The 17,155-nt window shown below is 41.3% G+C and overlaps 1 long non-coding RNA gene across 1 annotated transcript; it reads left to right on the plus strand.

The window, feature by feature from the left end:
- Positions 1-12,716: 12,716 nt before the first annotated feature.
- On the plus strand, positions 12,717-16,252 carry LOC126284363 (uncharacterized). The gene is made up of 3 exons (XR_007551472.1): positions 12,717-13,655; positions 13,762-14,382; positions 14,506-16,252. It is a non-coding gene; the product is annotated as an uncharacterized LOC126284363 (long non-coding RNA).
- Positions 16,253-17,155: the final 903 nt, after the last annotated feature.

Here is a 17,155-nt window from a genome sequence, read left to right on the forward strand (position 1 = left end):
CGGGGTGGCCGAGCGGTTCTAGGCGCTACTGTCTGGAACCACATGATTGCCACGGTCGCAGGTTCGAATCCTGCCTCGGGCATGGCTGTGTGTGATGTCCTTAGGTTAGTTAGGTTTAAGTAGTTCTAAGTTCTAGGGGACTGATGGCCTCAGCAGTTAAGTCTAATAGTGCTCAGAGCCATTTGAACCAAAAAGTGCCACGCCTCCTCCCAGGCGGGAAATACAATTTTTGACAGATTTTCGCGAATGCTACACCCACCTGGACTTGGAAGGGATAGTTAATGTCTCTACGATGATCCTCAACCGACCGCTAACATTCACTAACGTGCACAAATGTATACTAAAGGGCACAGCGCATGACGTCATCCAAAATGGCGGCCATGACGTCAGATGATGATGTAAATGCCACACACCTCTGGTGGGAAGTTTGAATTTTGGGGGGAAGATAGGTCGACTGGGTTACCTCCACTAACCTACCCCCTCCCCTCCCCCAGAAAAACGGTGGAAAGTTCAGATTCCAACATCTCTACTAACCTAAGAAAATCGAGGGAAAATATGTCACTTGGGCTACCCCCACTAACCTAAGTCATTGGACCGCCACCTGTTCCTAGGAACTGGCGCCAACTTTGAATTTTGGTGGTAAAGAAAGGTCAATTTGTATATCTCTACTATGCTAAGAAAATGGCGCGAAAGAAAAAACACTTGGACTACCTCCACTAACCTGTCACCCGACTGTCACTTCCTCCTAGGAACTGGCGCCAAGTTTGAATTTGGGGGGAAGATAGGTCAACTGGTCTACCTCTGCAACCCTAAGAAAATGGCGCTAAAGAAAGGACACTTGGACTACCTTCACTAGGCTAAGTCAGCTGAACGCCACCTCCTTCTAGGGATTCGTGGGAGAGGGACTCAGCCTGCACTGGGCTGTTGGAGGGAGAAAGGAGTGTACTTTATTTATTTTGGAAAAAATTATTTAGGGATGGAGTATATTTATTACACTGATACAAAACACACGCTCTGACATGCTTGGGGTCACGTCACACAGCCTACAGACTTGCGAACCACTAAAAGACTCTGCAAACTTGCTTGCTAATCGTCAACTGCCGAAATAATGCACCAGTATTTATTTAAACTGTTTGAGCCACTACGCCATCCGGTGTGTTTTCCACGAGGTCCAGAGACCCAAGTCACCTAGTGCACAGCACAGCCACCAGAGCGTGCTATCATCCCTCTCTCGTGTTCGACTGCTTTCTCTCTATCGTCATTCTAACGGGACACCTCTGACGTGCAGATACCAACGTCACAGATGGTACTGTTCTACCGCTCGTGACATGTTTGTGATGCCCATACTGACATCGCAGGTCGTGCTGTTTCACCATTCGAGACATCTGTGTGTGTATGTGTGTGTGTGTGTGTGTGTGTGTGTGATGCACATACGGACGTCACAGATGGTGCTATACAAAAACTGTTGCACCACTCCTAAATAATTCAGTACACTGATGTGTGGACACAAAGTCTACTCATAAACTGTCCAAATAGCGCATAGCAAGGTCTGCAGACCTGCTCACACAGTAATCCAAGACACGCTCAAGCACCGCTCACAGCCCCCTGTCTACTGCACTGCACTGGCGGCTACCAGCAAAGTGATGCGACCGTCAGCTGCCAAGTCACGCACAGCTGCCCGCAATCATGAGCCGGTGACATCCCATTCATACTCCATACCTGAGAAATTAATCTGAAAATACGTCTTCACCTGGGCACAGTTGCTGACTTGACCGGACGAGAGTGAAGACCTAATTTTTCAGAGCGTGCTCACGCCGGGTCTGGACAGCATGCTTGTGTGTTTCTTTAACGTTGCTGGCGCGATCACACTACAACTGTAGTACAGGTCCAGTGGGAGCACCATTCACCATTGTTTTCTGCAGAGGAGACTTTCAGCAATAAAATTATTTTCCACAGATCGTTAAACTGCATTGACAATTAAACACACAAAAGTTGTCTACTGGTCATCAAATACATACATACTAGACTCACAGGAATATCGGAAGCCAGGAGCACATTTACCAGTCTAACTACAATTAAATATTATCACGATTGCTACAACAGTCTGACACCAGTTGATGTACAAGTAATTCCTGCTCTTGACGGTTGTGGTTCGGGAATGAATATTCATATCTATAGCGCCAATAATTTTCCACGTAAAAAATCTCTCTCAAACCCTCACGGTTATCTATGTGCTGAACCTATACATCCGTCATATTGGACACACACTCATCTTCTATAGTCATGCTGCAACATAACTCAAACAACAAACAAAGCTTATGATGAACAGGCGTCAGGTGCTATGCGTGATAACGAATACCGCACCTGCGGACATGACGTTGTAATCATCATCACTATCAACAAGGAAAAATCGAATTCGTTCTTCCTTGAGGTTCTAATGAGACACTCATCCATCACGCATTACCCTTCATGCTTTCAACATACGCAAACGTTCTAGTCATTATTTAGAGACTCCTATATCCCAACACAAAGGATGAATCGTGCACTACCATTGGCTCTTATCGAATTACTGATGCTCCTGGTGCGGGAGCAACGTCTACATTTTCTTTCTTTCTGCAGATGTGACTTTCAATGGCAAAACACTATTTTACACTGATCGCTATATTGCACTGCCAACTAAATCTTACAAACTACCATACATATAGTCAAATACGGAAGGACTCCTACTAAATTACAGTGCTCTCCCACTGAGGAAAGTAGCTTGAATATTAGTGCATGAAACCGATCTCCAACCCAGCAATATATCACTGCATACAGTGCCGATGAAGTAACATACAATTCGTATCCTGCAGCTAAGAAAATCATCCCTCTTACATCATTTGCACATATACCGTGAAGACGTACAGCACCGTATATATACTCCTCACAGCACTAGATTTTTCCCACAGCCAACGATCACAAGTGATCCACCCCCTACGCGCGATTAGAGCACCCTCAGCGACCGAAGTCGCTCTCAGAAGTGTTATACAAATTTGGAATCGTTTCCCCTCGGCACAAGCACGTTAATGTTTCTGCTCCAAACCTGCTTCCTTGATTGCCCGCTTTTCTACACTCCAGACAGATTACAAGAACACACGTATTTTCGCATGGTTCGCCGTAATATTATACCATTTTCGCAGTACTTCTCAATATCAAGCATTAGGCAGCATTCTTCTGATCACTCACGCAACATAATACCGAAGATATAGACTGGGAATTATTTCTATACAAATGCGAAATTTTAGCTAGGTGCAGCGTGCTCTAGATTGCTGAGTAACTACAAACAAACAGACGAAAAATGATATTTTCACCAGAGAATTCCGATCTCGGTGATGTAACAGATTCGAAATCATCCATATAATTTACAAGGTCAAGTAAGGTGTTTCTCATATCTATAGAACCGGCAAACGTGTCTTCCACATGCTAGGTACACACTCCACACTCTATCTTCTTTCAACTAAATAAAGGCGCGGAATGTGCAGAAGCAGTCAACCGAGCAATTTACATGGGAGGGAATAATGGTCCAGCGCAAACGCACCTCCATACACAATCTTCTCAAATTTCTACTTGATCACGAAAGTCCAGTTGAGTATAGTGCTATATTACACATTCCAATTGGTGCATTTGGGCTAGGTGTTGGCAGCTGTGCTACATTTATAGGCAATTTTAGAACAAAGAACGAAAGGTTATGTCCTGATTGCATGGATAGATCTGAGATAAAATCGATAGAATTGCGAAAAAATGATGAGTGAATAAGTATAAATTGACCAAATATACACCGAAACGTGGGGAAATTGAGGAAATACTTGCGTATCTTCTGGTTCGCCCAGAACAATTTGTACATGGGAACAAGTATGCGGCAACAAGAGGCATCCGAGAAAACGTCGACATCGAAATGAAGGGAATCAGGGCAGCAGTCAATTTTTTTCTGTCGAGGCAGCATCATGCTATATGTGTATTGGGGCACCAGTGATACACGAGAGTTAGCCACTTTAGTTGATGCTTTTCAGGAGGACAGAGAACCTTTCACCTCTAACCTTACTTGCATCTGCCTTAAAGGCTAACAGCAAGTGGATGTGGTGATCGATTGAGAGGGAGCTGTAACGAGGTATGATTTAACGGTTGACTGATGCATTCTAGGGAAAGAGAAGTTACAGCAGGTCAATTTTTTCAGTGTTCTGCCCAGATGCATCAGTCGTGTGACACAGCCTGCGTTCTACTCGTATACAGCCACGGGTTCTGCATGTGGTTTAAAGCACTGTCAACTTGCGATCGTTAATGGTAAACCCGTCGGTCATCAGAGGACTTCCATCTCATGTGTGATGAAACTTGACACATTCCTTTAAAAGAACTTTGATTTATGCCATGTACTCCAGCACCCTGCCACATCTTGGGTGTAAAATCGAGACTTCAGCATCATAACTAAGTCAGCGATAGGAGCTTGTGAGGCACTGCAATCCCTGTGTACACATTTGCCCGACAGATGTGCTGTTTACAGAATTAGTGATGGAATGACTTGTAATTTTCACACGTCGGGCGCTGCTGCTATACATTTATCTCTTTCCTTGTAGGAGGTATCCCCCGCTACTAACGATCATTTTGCGTAGGCCTGATGCAGGCTTCATATAATTTCTAAACCGTGATCAGATGTGAACAGTGGACACTATGTCTCCAGAAAGCTACATTGTGCTCGTATTATGCAGAGCAAATGTTTTACGGAAGCAGTTTTTTCGTTTCACGGTTCGATAACATAGTTTATCGTAGAGAATCCAGGAAGGAGGATGTATGTCATGCGGTTGAAATATGTTTCTTACATTGGAATATTAACAGCGCTACGTTCCATACGACTGATAGGCGATCTAACATTATAGACTGTTTTCAGTACAGAACGTTGTAGCCTTAGGAGTGCATGTATTTATGTTATCTCTTACGAATACCTTCCAGGTACCGACCCTAGACTCTAGAACAATCGAGTTGAAAGCTTGGTTGACTTACGTAAAAATGTGTCGAACTCCATCCGTCTGGAGCTCCATTGTCATAAAAATAATTTATTTCCTGTTCTTAGCTATCTTCTATTACATCACAGCACTTTGAAATCTGTTACTATACATCGATAAGGAGTGCTAATTTCCTCGACATAGGCACATCTCGAGATGGGTGAGGACTCAGAAAGATCCATTCACTCATGAGGCGTGGGGTGTACCGGTCTTTTTCTGGTCGGTTGCAGATTAATTTTGTAATGGTGTTGCAGGGCAGGTTGGTCAGTGACAGTGTGAGGAAGGTCTTTCACTCAATAATTTTACCTTAAGACAGCGAGAATACTCTGTGACTCCCATATGCAGAGAGATAGATCATAAATTCAGCACAATGATCGAGGTGATAGAAATATGTGGAACGCTGTCTGGCATACTTTGATAATGTATGTGTTCGAGAATTAACACTGAATGGAAGTACTGCACAGTCATTTATCCATGTTCGCAATGATACTCGCAAAGTGGAGAAGGGGTGGTTTAGCTATGATACTGAAATTGGGGAAACATGCTGTCACACCATTGGCTGTTGTTGAAGTTACTGTAAAATTGCTAAAATTGTTCGTGCTATCAACTGTGATGCTTATTATTAGAATACATCAATGGTGTCTTTTCCGTCCCAGCTGTGCACTGGCACGCTGTTGGTTACCACATAATGACTGACTGATATCGTTTGTTTGAGTGGGGGAAAGAGTTTTGGTGGATGGACAGCACCTTCTGGGGTGGATAGCACTGAAACACTGATTGCGTACATGAGTGCAACATGAGGAATCAGTTGTGAGGGGACGTAGAGCCATCAGCTATTCCATCAGTGTGGGAGACGAGTCTAAATGGAGACCTACGCCAACGCCTTAAAACTCTTCCAGTTTGCTTATGTTGTAACTGTCTTTTATTTCAAATCAGTCAATGTGTGGTGTGTTATGCTGTCCACCATAAAAGCATGATTTAAACTGTGCAACATCTAGTTTCCTGCGAAGGGCCATGGATCAGAACTTCTTGATGTCAGTTTAGAACCTGGCACAGGCCTCGGAGTCGTGGCAGAAAAACGAAATGTTTGGATTGTACAAAAGTGTGTTAGAAAACAGTGTTTCAAACAACTAATCAAGACCAGAGGGAGCGTCTTTTGCGACTTAGTATAGCCTGTGCAATACGATCATTCGCCTAGAGTATAGGTGATTAAATTTTAAAGTCGCCTCTGCAGTGCCTGTATATTTAATCTCCTGGCCCCGAGAGAATATTCCTTCTGCACCTCAAACACCTGCCACAAAATTCACTGGAACTTCTGACGAATATCTGTAATGCTTGCCTGAGATTGCTCTATTTCGCTAAACAATGGAAAATAGAAATAGTGATCACGCTACGAAAACTTGTAAAAGACTTGTTATTCCCGCAGAATTACCTCCCTTCTCAACTGTGCTGGGAAGATTCTGGATGGTACAATCCTTTCACACCTCAAGCTTTTCCTTTCCGAGCATAACATCATAATCCCGCAGCAGTTAGGTTTCCGTGAACAGCACAGCACCATCCATCAAACGATGATTCTGGCTGAACATGTCTGCAACGCCCGAAAAATCCGACATAGAACTGGTGCCGTATTCTTGGATATTCAAATGGCGTTCGACAAGATGTGGCACCAGGGCCTCCTTAATAAACTCCTAAATTACCATTGTCGTCTGCACATTGCCAAAATCATGCACTCCTTCTTATGAAATAGGCAGTTCTTAGTAGCACTACAAAACTGCTAAAGTGAACTCAGGGAGATAGCTGCAGGGATCCTGCAAGGCTCCATCATAGGTTCAAGCCAATTTCCATACATACACTACTGGCCATTAAAATTGCTACACCACGAAGACGACCTGCTACAGAGTCGAAATTTAACCGAAAGGAAGAAGATGCTGTGATATGCAAATGATTAGCTTTTCAGAGCATTCACGCAAGGTTGGAGCCTGTGGCGACACCTACAATGTGCTGACATGAGAAAAGTTTCCAACCGATTTCACATACACAAACAGCAGTTGACCGGCGATGTTTGTTGAAACGTTGTTGTGATGCCTCGTGTAAGGAGGAGAAATGAGTACCATCACGTTTCCAATTTTCATAAAGGTTGGATTGCTAAAATTGTTCGTGCTATCAACTGTGATGCTTATTATTAGAATACATCAATGGTGTCTTTTCCGTCCCAGCTGTGCACTGGCACGCTGTTGGTTACCACATAATGACTGATTGATATCGTAGCCTATCGCGATTTGTGGTGTATCGTATCGCGACACTGCTGCTCGGGTTGGTCGAGTTCCAATGACTGTTAGCAGAATATGGAATCGGTGGGATCAGGAGGGTAATACGGAATGCTGTGCTGGATCCCAATGGCCTCGTATCAGTAGCAGTCGAGATGACAGGTCTCCTATCCACATGGCTGTAACGAATCGTACAGCCACGTCTCGATCCCTGAGTCAACAGATGGGGTCGTTTACAAGACAACAACCATCTGCATGAACAGTCCGACGATGTTTGCAGCAGCATGGACTATCAGCTCAGAGACCATGACTGCAGTTACCCTTGACGCTGCGTCACAGACAAGAGCACCTGCGATGGTGTACTCAACGACGAACCTGCGTGTACGAATGGCAAAACGTCATTTTTTCATACAAATCCAATTCTGTTTACAGCATCATGATAGTCGCATCTGTGTTTGGCGACATCGCAGTGAACGCACATTGGAAGTGTGTATTCGTCATCCCCATATTTGCGTATCACCGGCGTGATGGTATGGGGTGCCATTGGTTACACGTTTCGGTCACCTCTTGTTCGCATTGACGGCACTTTGAACAGAGGACGCTACATTTCAGATGTGTTATGACCCGTGGATCTACCCTTCATTCGATCCCTGCAAAACCCTAGATTTCAGCAGGATAATGCACGACCACATGTTGCAGGTCCTGTACGAGCCTTTCTGGATACAGAAAATGTTCGACTGCTGCCCTGGCCAGCACATTCTCCAGATCCCTCACCAACTGAAAACGTCTGGTCAATGGTGGCCGGCAACTGGCTCATCACAATACGCCAGTCACTACTCTTGATGAACTGTGGTATTGTGTTGAAGCTGCATGGGCAGCTGTACCTGTACACTCCATCCAAGCTCTGTTTGACTCAATGCCCAGGCGTATCAAGCCCGTTTTTATGGCCAGAGGTGATTGTTCTGGGTACTGGTTTCTCAGTATGTATTCACCCAAATTGCGTGAGAAGCTAATCACATGTCAGTGGTAGTAGAATATATTTTTCCAATGAGTATCCGTGCATCATCTGCATTTCTTGTTGGTGTAGCAATTTTTATGGCCAGTAGTGTACGAATGATATCCCACGCCAGATGGGAGGGCAACTAGCCCTCTTCGCAGACGACACTGTCATATATAGGAGCAATTTGAACCTCACCTACATCGCTAGGAAACTGGAAGAACACTTGGAAGAAATGTACTGTTAGCCCTCCGATGGAAAATAACAATTAATTCAGATAAAACACAAGCCATAATGTCTTCCTTCAAAACCATCCCTCCCAATGGAAGTCCATGGACTCAAGCTGACTGGGAATACAGCTCCGCCACAGCCCGGCATTTGCAAAGTTTGAACGTTTTCATCGTGTGGAGTCCGATGTTATATCTCTACCTTCTGTGATAAATCTCATAGAGAAATCTTTTGACAACGCAACCTTATCCGTGCTAGGGAAGGGATTAAATTTTGTACCCACTCCGAAGAGTTTGCCGGTAGTTGATTTTATTAGTTCAATTGAACAAACAGTTTGCAAACTACCTCTTGACACTGCAAAGGAAGTTAGGAGGGATGCATGCCGTGTTTTGACTACGGCTCGTCCACCCAAGAGTTCAAAAATGGTTCAAATGGCTCTGAGCACTATGGGACTTAACATCTACAGTCATCAGTCCCCTAGAACTTAGAACTACTTAAACCTAACTAACCTAAGGACACCACACAATACCCAGCCATCACGAGGCAGAGAAAATCCCTGACCCCGCCGGGAATCGAACCCGGGAACCCGGACGTGGGAAGCGAGAACGCTACCGCACGACCACGAGATGCGGGCCAACCCAAGAGTAATGTAACAGTAGTAGAGAGGGCTGCTCTACGCTCTCTCAAAGGTGATCCTGATATTTTACCTGCAGACAAGGGCAATGCCACCGTTGTTTTGAATAAACATGATTATGTACAAAAGGTGCAACGTTTACTATCCGATTCAGCGTATCGCAGAATCGATGGTGACCGCACAAAAAGTGTGGAGAGCAAGACCAACAGCCTCCTTAAGAAAAGCTGTTTGTCGCAGGACACTATCAAGAGTCTTAACGCCTATAGTGCTGTTCCCCCTAGGTTATATGGCCTTCCGAAGGTTCACAAGGAAGGAGTTCCTTTCCGTCCTATAGTGAGTAATATCGGCGCTCCGACATATCGTGTAGCCAAGCATCTTGCTTCTCTGTTGAGTCCACAAGTAGGTCGGTGTGAACATCATATCAGGAACTCCGCAGATTTTTTTTACATCGTTTGGGGGGACTGCAGTTGAATGACTCTGATATTTTAGTGAGTTTCGATGTGGTCTCTCTCTTCACTCGTTTCCTCTGTCTGATTCGTTGCGGTTAATTGAGGCCAGGTTTGGTGCCGAATTAACTAATCTCTTTCGGCATGTGTTGGCATCCACTTACTTTTTATTTAATGACCATTATTACGAGCAGACAGATGGAGTTGCGATGGGTAGTGCGTTGTCTCCTGTGATCGCAAATTTGTTTATGGAAGACACTGTGGAGCGTGCATTGGAGTCGGCGCCTTTGAAACCCGCCTGTTTCTTTAGATACGTTGATGATACCTTCGTTGTTTGACTTGTGGTAGGGAGAATTTGAATATCTTTCTAGAACATCTGAACTCGATCCACTTGAACATTCGTTTTATGATGGAGGTGGAAGAGGATGGTTGCCTTCCCTGTCTTGACGTGTTGGTTAGGAGGAAGGATGATGAATCATTGGGACATGCAGTCTACAGGAAACGTACTCACCCCGACTTGTACTTACAGGCTAATAGTTGTCACCATCTGGCTCAGCGCGAAGGGGTACTTCGTACCTTGGTACACAGGGCACATGTCATTTCTGACGCTGAGACTTTGCCAGCTGAGCTGTCCCATCTTGAAGTTACATTGCGTCAAAATGGTTATAGTGATAGATAGATTGTACATGTGTTGCGCTGTCGGCCAACTGTACATCAGGTGATTGATGATAATTTTGAGTCAACACCTAAATCTACTGCCTTTTTGCCTTACGTAGGAAACACGTCCAACAAAATCGGTCGTATTTTACGGACATAAGATGTGAAATGTGTATTCTAATATCTATCTAAAATTAGAGCACTTTTGAGTTCCGTTAAGGATGATCTTGGACTGCGTAAGGCGTGTGTATTCGTACTCCTTGTAGTTGCGGCATGGCATATATTGGGCAAACTATCAAGAGCGTGGAGGACCGATGTACTGAGCAAAAACGGCACACACGATTACAGCAGCCAAGTAGATCTGCTATTGCCGAACATTGATTGGATACTGGTCACCCCATGTTATATAATAACACCGAGATATTGGCATGCACGTCCAGCTATTGGGACAGTGTTATTAGGGAGGCAGTTGAGATTAAATAAGCGAGCAACCTCGTTAACAGGGATGGAGGTTTCTGTTTAAACTCTATTTGGAATCCGGCTCTCTCCCTCGTCAAAAAATAGAGGGACAGAGTCAATGCTACCTCACCTGCGAATTCATAGTCTCACTATCGATAGCTCTGACTGGTCATCTTTGGTGGCACTAGTGTTTAGTGTGTGTGTTATCTTTCCTGCTCCATTTGTATGTACGCCGCCTCTCCGTTGCAGTTGGCCTTGAAAATGGCCGGTGTCCTCCCGCCGAAATGTCGGCGGTCGCTGAAAGTGTTACCTTGCTGAATTCCCGGAAGTTATTTGAAAGTTGTATACGCCAGGAGAAACTCAGGTCTCACTTATAATTTTTTCCAACATGATCATTTCCTGTGGAAATTGCGCAGTTGCTGATAGTATAGTTACAGGACATTAACTGTCAGAATTATAGTGAAGATCTCAGCTCCTGATTTCATCTTTAATTATAAAATTTGAGGTAAAAATATGTAGCATGATGTAACCGGCTGCAAAGCAACCTGCGAACCCACTCTATTTAAACTAGAATGTGGATGTTCACTTCCCTGAAATTTATGTTCTACGTCAGACAGTAATTAGAAATCAGTTTCCACTTTTGTTGCTGTATAGTGTAACTAAAGGCTGCGACTTGATTTTGATTGTGCCAAATTAACACCAAGTGAAGTGTGATGTAATTTAAAATCTGAATGGTGTATTGTATTTCATGTGGCTCTTAATTACTGTTGTATAAGATTTCAAACTTGAAGTGGCGTGAGGAAAAGTTTACATTGTAAGTATATTTAAAAGAACAGAACAAAATCTTTATTTGCCTATTGGTATGTTATCCATACAATTGGCGTCGACAGTGTGTTAAACACATAAAAGTAAAATATAATTACCCAGGTATTTATGTGCAGGACAAATATACATATGCTAAAATAATGGTAATAATAAAATAATCATAATTACAACGGTACTACACAGTGCTAACATAACAGAAGTAGTAGTAGTTAATTACATTTATCACATATTATACAAAAGTATCTATACAATTGTATCTTAAGTACCCTGTAGGAAAAAAGTGTGAATGCTTATACTATATACACACCTATAGTCATACTTCATTATGTAGTTATCACCTGCTTACTGCTTCTGCATATTTCATGTCTATCACTCTTTAGAAAGTCATCAGTTGAGAAGTACAGCTTACATTTGAACCACACTTCTAGGAGATGGTTCAAACTATTCATTGGTAGATTACTTCCTGTTCTTATAGGTTAATGTCAGTCTTGAGTATGAAGATCAAGATTACTATTAGTTTGGATGTTATGGGCATGGACTTGGGATCTTAAATTAAAATTCTTAATGTTTCCTTTAGCATGTGTTAAACAGTTGTATGTACACATACTAGGCAGTCATTATCTTGAATTCTTTAAAGCGTTTTTCCCAGCTTTGTCTTGGTGCTAGATGCAATATACATCTTTCTTCTACCACTTCAACATTGTACTTGAATTCACTCAGTTACCCCAAAACAGTATTCCATACTGCAATTTTGAATGAAAGAAAGAAAAAAATATGCAGAAATTAATAAAGGTTTGCTAATAATGCATTTCATGTTGTGCAGTAGCAAGTTTGCCACACAGATGATTTATATGCTTATCTCACGTGAGTTTTTGATGTAAATGCAATTCCAGTAATTTAACAGATTTTGTCTTGTTTAAACGTCTTTAGGGTGAAGTAAACTACCTCAATTTTTATTTTATTTATTGATAATTGATTGGCCCTGCTCATTTCAGTTACAACTTTGTTGTATTCTAACATATTTGTGATTTTTCTCCATCAATGATGAGTGTCATGTCATCAGCCTGCAGTACTTGGAAAGTAAATTTGTTCTCTAAATGTATACCTTGCCTCTGTTGCTGAAACAATCTGTATGTTGATGTTAAACTTATTGTTTTATAGGTGAAGCCTCTCTTGCAGTGGAGTTGCCAGAAGGCACCACAGCCAGCAGCACACAGGAGGAAGCAGTTCCCTCCACATTAGAGCATCAGATAGCCATCATGAAATATGTTCCCAAAAAGATGGGACTGATTCAAAAGAAGGTGGATAGCAAATTAATGGGTCTGTTCACAAAAGACTATCAACCTTTCTCTATTGTAAATGATTCGGGATTTCATAGTTTTGTACATGCATTGAATCCTGATTATGAAATCCCGAGTAGGACTGTAACAAACGTAATGTTGCCAGCAGCATATGCAGAAGCAAATGAGAAAGTACAACAAAAGCTGCAAGGCATAAAGACAATCTGTATAACACCAGATTGCTGGACATCAACTTCTAACGAAAGTTGTATGGCTGTGACTGGACACTTCATAAATGAACAATTCAGATTATAGTCTCTACTGCTGGAATACAATCATTTCAGTGGTTTCCATACCAGCTCAAATTTGTCCACAGCTTTGATAAAAATTACAGAAAAATTTAGTCTTGGTGGCAAAATTTTAATGGTGGTCTCGGACAATGCACCAAATATTAAAAAAAAAATGGAGTTTCCACCATTCTCAAGTGGAAACATTTTGGTTGTTATGCCCATACTCTTGATTTAGTTGTGCAGGATGAACTTAAAAATGTCCTGGAAGTTCACCAGAAAGTCAAGACAATTGTAGGCTTTTTAAAAGGAGCAGCTGTGCAACGGAGTGGTTCTTAACATGCCAACAGAACAGAGGAAAAGTAAACATCAAGAAATTGATACAGGACTTGTCCACAAGGTGGAATTCAACCCTGTTTATGTTGGAATGTATTGTTGAATTATCAGAGGCAGTAAAAATTACAGTTGCCCTTTGCAACAGGCCCACAGAACTTCCATCACTGTCAAATGATGAGTGGGAGTACCCAACTGACAGCCTGGTAAGTTAATAATTTACTTTATTTGGCTCATGTAAGTTCAATGTCATTTTATGTACACTTTTCTTATGTGTTCTGTAGTTGTTAGCACATTTGTCTCAATTTTCAGGTTATAGTCCTGACTCATGGCCTTCTGGCAGTGTGTGATGAAATAGCCAAATTGCGGTTACATGAAGTTTCAATGAAAGTTGTTGATGGATTGAAAGAGGGGCTTACAAACCAGTTTTCGAATCTTGAGAAGAGCAAATCCATAGCCCTTGCTACTCTGCTGGATCCACGATTCAAATTGCTGACATTTCAGAACCAGACAGCAGCAGACAACACGAAGAAACAGTTAATTAATATTGTTGCCAGAGACTGGAAAAATGTAGGCCAGTAGGTATTCAGCCTTCACAAAAACCTGCTGAGCCAAATAATTTGGCAACTGAGCCCTTCTCTCTGTGGGGCATATTTGATAAGTTAGTGAAACATGCACAGCCACAGGGTAGAGTACAGTTATGTGCTATTGTAGAGGTTCAAAGGTATATTGACAGCTCAGTCATCAGTAGAAAAATGAGGATCCTCTGGCATGATGGAGGCAAAATCAGTACATATACCCAACCATTGCAAAAGAAGTGCAAGAGAGATTCAATATTATATCAACTTCTGTGCCTTGTGAGAGGGTGTTCACTAAAACTGGACATTTAAGAAATGACAGAAGAACCCGCCTCAAGCCATTGAACAGAAGCTGGTAAGTGATACATCATTTATAACACAGTACATTGTTAAACTGCTCATAATCAGAATAGTTGTTTGTGAATAAGAATAATTTTCATCTTCAATATGTTTCTTACATGCATACACTCTCTTGCAGAAAAGAATGGACCCGTGTGAGGTTTGCTACCATGGAGGTAACTAGGCACTTCCAACACAACCAAAAAAGACCAAACAACTGTATGATGCCTAGCAATATTACAATGTGTGTGTGTGTGTGTGTGTGTGTGTGTGTGTGTGTGTGTCCTGTATGTAGATGACATTTTATTCTTCTAGTGCATATGTTGTCATGAGAAAAGAGAAAAAAAACACTGAACTCATTTGTATTTTGATCACAGGCAGGTAACTGGGCACTTTCAACATAAGCGAACAAGACCACACAACTGTATGATGCCTAGGAAAATGTAAAATATGTATTTTGGTGTTTCATAATTCATGCTAAGAATAATTTTGCCGGAATAAGTTATTTAGGAAGTATGGGATATAACTAGGAACATGAATGAAATGAAACGTTTGGGCTTGGATTCACTTTGTAAATGTGCAAAGTTAAGTGTTATAATGTATTCTACTAAGACATGCTTTTTCAATATTGTTTAGACGGATCAACATATAGTATAACAGAGCATAATCCTTACACAGTAAAGGCTCACAAACAAGTCATTTGTCATACACTGTGGGCTTTTTAAAATTTAAATTTTTTATCTTTTGTTGCAGATACTTTTCATTCAATGCAAGTATTTCACTTTGGCATAAATGTGAGTTACATCTCTAGCGTTAAGAAAGGTAACACAGATCACTGATATCACTTCCAAGACTGTGTTTTCCTTGTCATACTAGTTTGTTTGTGAAAAACACACATTTAGTTTTATTGATATATGCACAGTAATGAACAATTTAATGAGGCAGAGACCACATATTTTTATACAGAATTTCATCATCCACTACTACATTTAAATCTTATAGATCATTAAATATTTGTTCATTCAATTGTCCACAGAAAGGTGATAGAGGAACAGGTCATACTGGGAGCAGTATCAGTCTGACTTTGATGGAGCACAGTTACTGATTTGATACAATTAAGGCACAAAAGCTTTGTAATGATTAAGATGCTGAGTGCATGTAAATACTGGAAGTTTCATTTCTTTATACTAAAACTTGCTTCTTTAAGTTATGTTTCAGAAATATCTTGAGCACCTCAACTTGAAAAATAACAGGAATACCATCTAGAATATTACAAGTGAGGACAGTCAGTCAATGATAATCCATGACCTTAGGCTGAAGGAAAATAAATTCTATATATGTAGTAAAAGTTGATTATATTGTGTGATGTTGTAGACAAATAATCTGTTTTGTGCTATCTTTTACATAATGAACTTGGTGACATGTGGAGCAAAACTGGAATGAGCAAAGAATACCAACCAAGTTTAAGACCCAAAAGCCAGAAAGAGCCGTGACCAGTGGTGGAACACATGCATGTTTGAAAAATTTGTTCCAAATGCACACTAACAGTGATTTTTTTCTTTTTCTTTTTTTGTTGATGCACACAGTTCATAACGTCCTCCTGGGGTTTTGAGGAGCTGGTTTTCCTTCAGACTGTTGGCAAATGCCAGGACATATGGGAAGTTTCCAGCTCAGAAAATGCTGTAGATAAATACGAAAAGAAAACTGCTTCCTGTAACACATATCTTTCATTAAAAATATCATAATAATGCAAGTTGTGACTTTTCTAAATATTTGCAGTCTGCGTAACTTGTAAAACTGAATTAATTATGTGGAAGAAACAGCTTGTCTACATAACAATGTAACTGTATTTACACCAACATTGTATTATTTAATATTTAATGACAATATCACATGGGAAACCATAGATAAATAAAATCTATTGCAATTTAAACTGAAATACTGCATTTTATCTGGTAGGAAATAGCTCTTATCCCTTGCAATAGCCAGTCAGATGGCATTAGATATGTGCTCAAGTTCACAATGTTACTGCTTACTGTACTCTCTAGCATTTCCCGACACCACTTGCTAATGCAATGTTAAGTCTCTTACAGAGCTAAAAATGTGAAGAATTTAATGAAGTTTGTTCCTGCAGTTGCAGGTAAGTTCACCATGTGAGAATGTACCTTTCAAGTACCCAGTATCTTTCTTTAAACCAAGTTAAGAGTGAGGGCTGCAGACAAGTTTAAAATTTGGAGAGCAAGTTTAACATTTCATCTTTCTAATAGACTTGGGTGAAGACTCCCATTTCAATGTTTTCTGTTTTATGTATATGTTATTCCCAAAATGTAGCTGTATTGTCACCATTTTCTTCAAAACAAACTGCTGTGCATTGTTCAACTTACTTGCTCCAACCCAGCCACATTGCATAGGGCCTATACATTTTAAACTTACGTACTGGAAAAGGAATTGCAACAGACTTCATACTGGCCTCAAGATCTAGGTGTTTGCCCTTAAAATTTATCTCAGGATTACTGAAGTACTACTTGGTCTTTATGTTAACAATGCTATTTTTAAAAACAACTCCAATAACCTCATACTCAAAGTTATTGGCAACTTACTTAACATATTAAAAAAAGAAATTTGCCTCAGTGGTTTTAACAGTGGTAATATTCCTCAGCTTAGTACTGTGTGTGCATACTGTATGGTGACATGCACATTCAGCACCAGTAATGGTTGGTCAAACAGCTGTAACTGAATGTATTAGCCTATATCAATAAGAAGCAGCATTGCATATTTCTCCTGAAAAT

Source organism: Schistocerca gregaria, chromosome 8 (genome assembly GCF_023897955.1).
Source record: "Schistocerca gregaria isolate iqSchGreg1 chromosome 8, iqSchGreg1.2, whole genome shotgun sequence".
Lineage (NCBI taxonomy): Eukaryota > Metazoa > Arthropoda > Insecta > Orthoptera > Acrididae > Schistocerca > Schistocerca gregaria.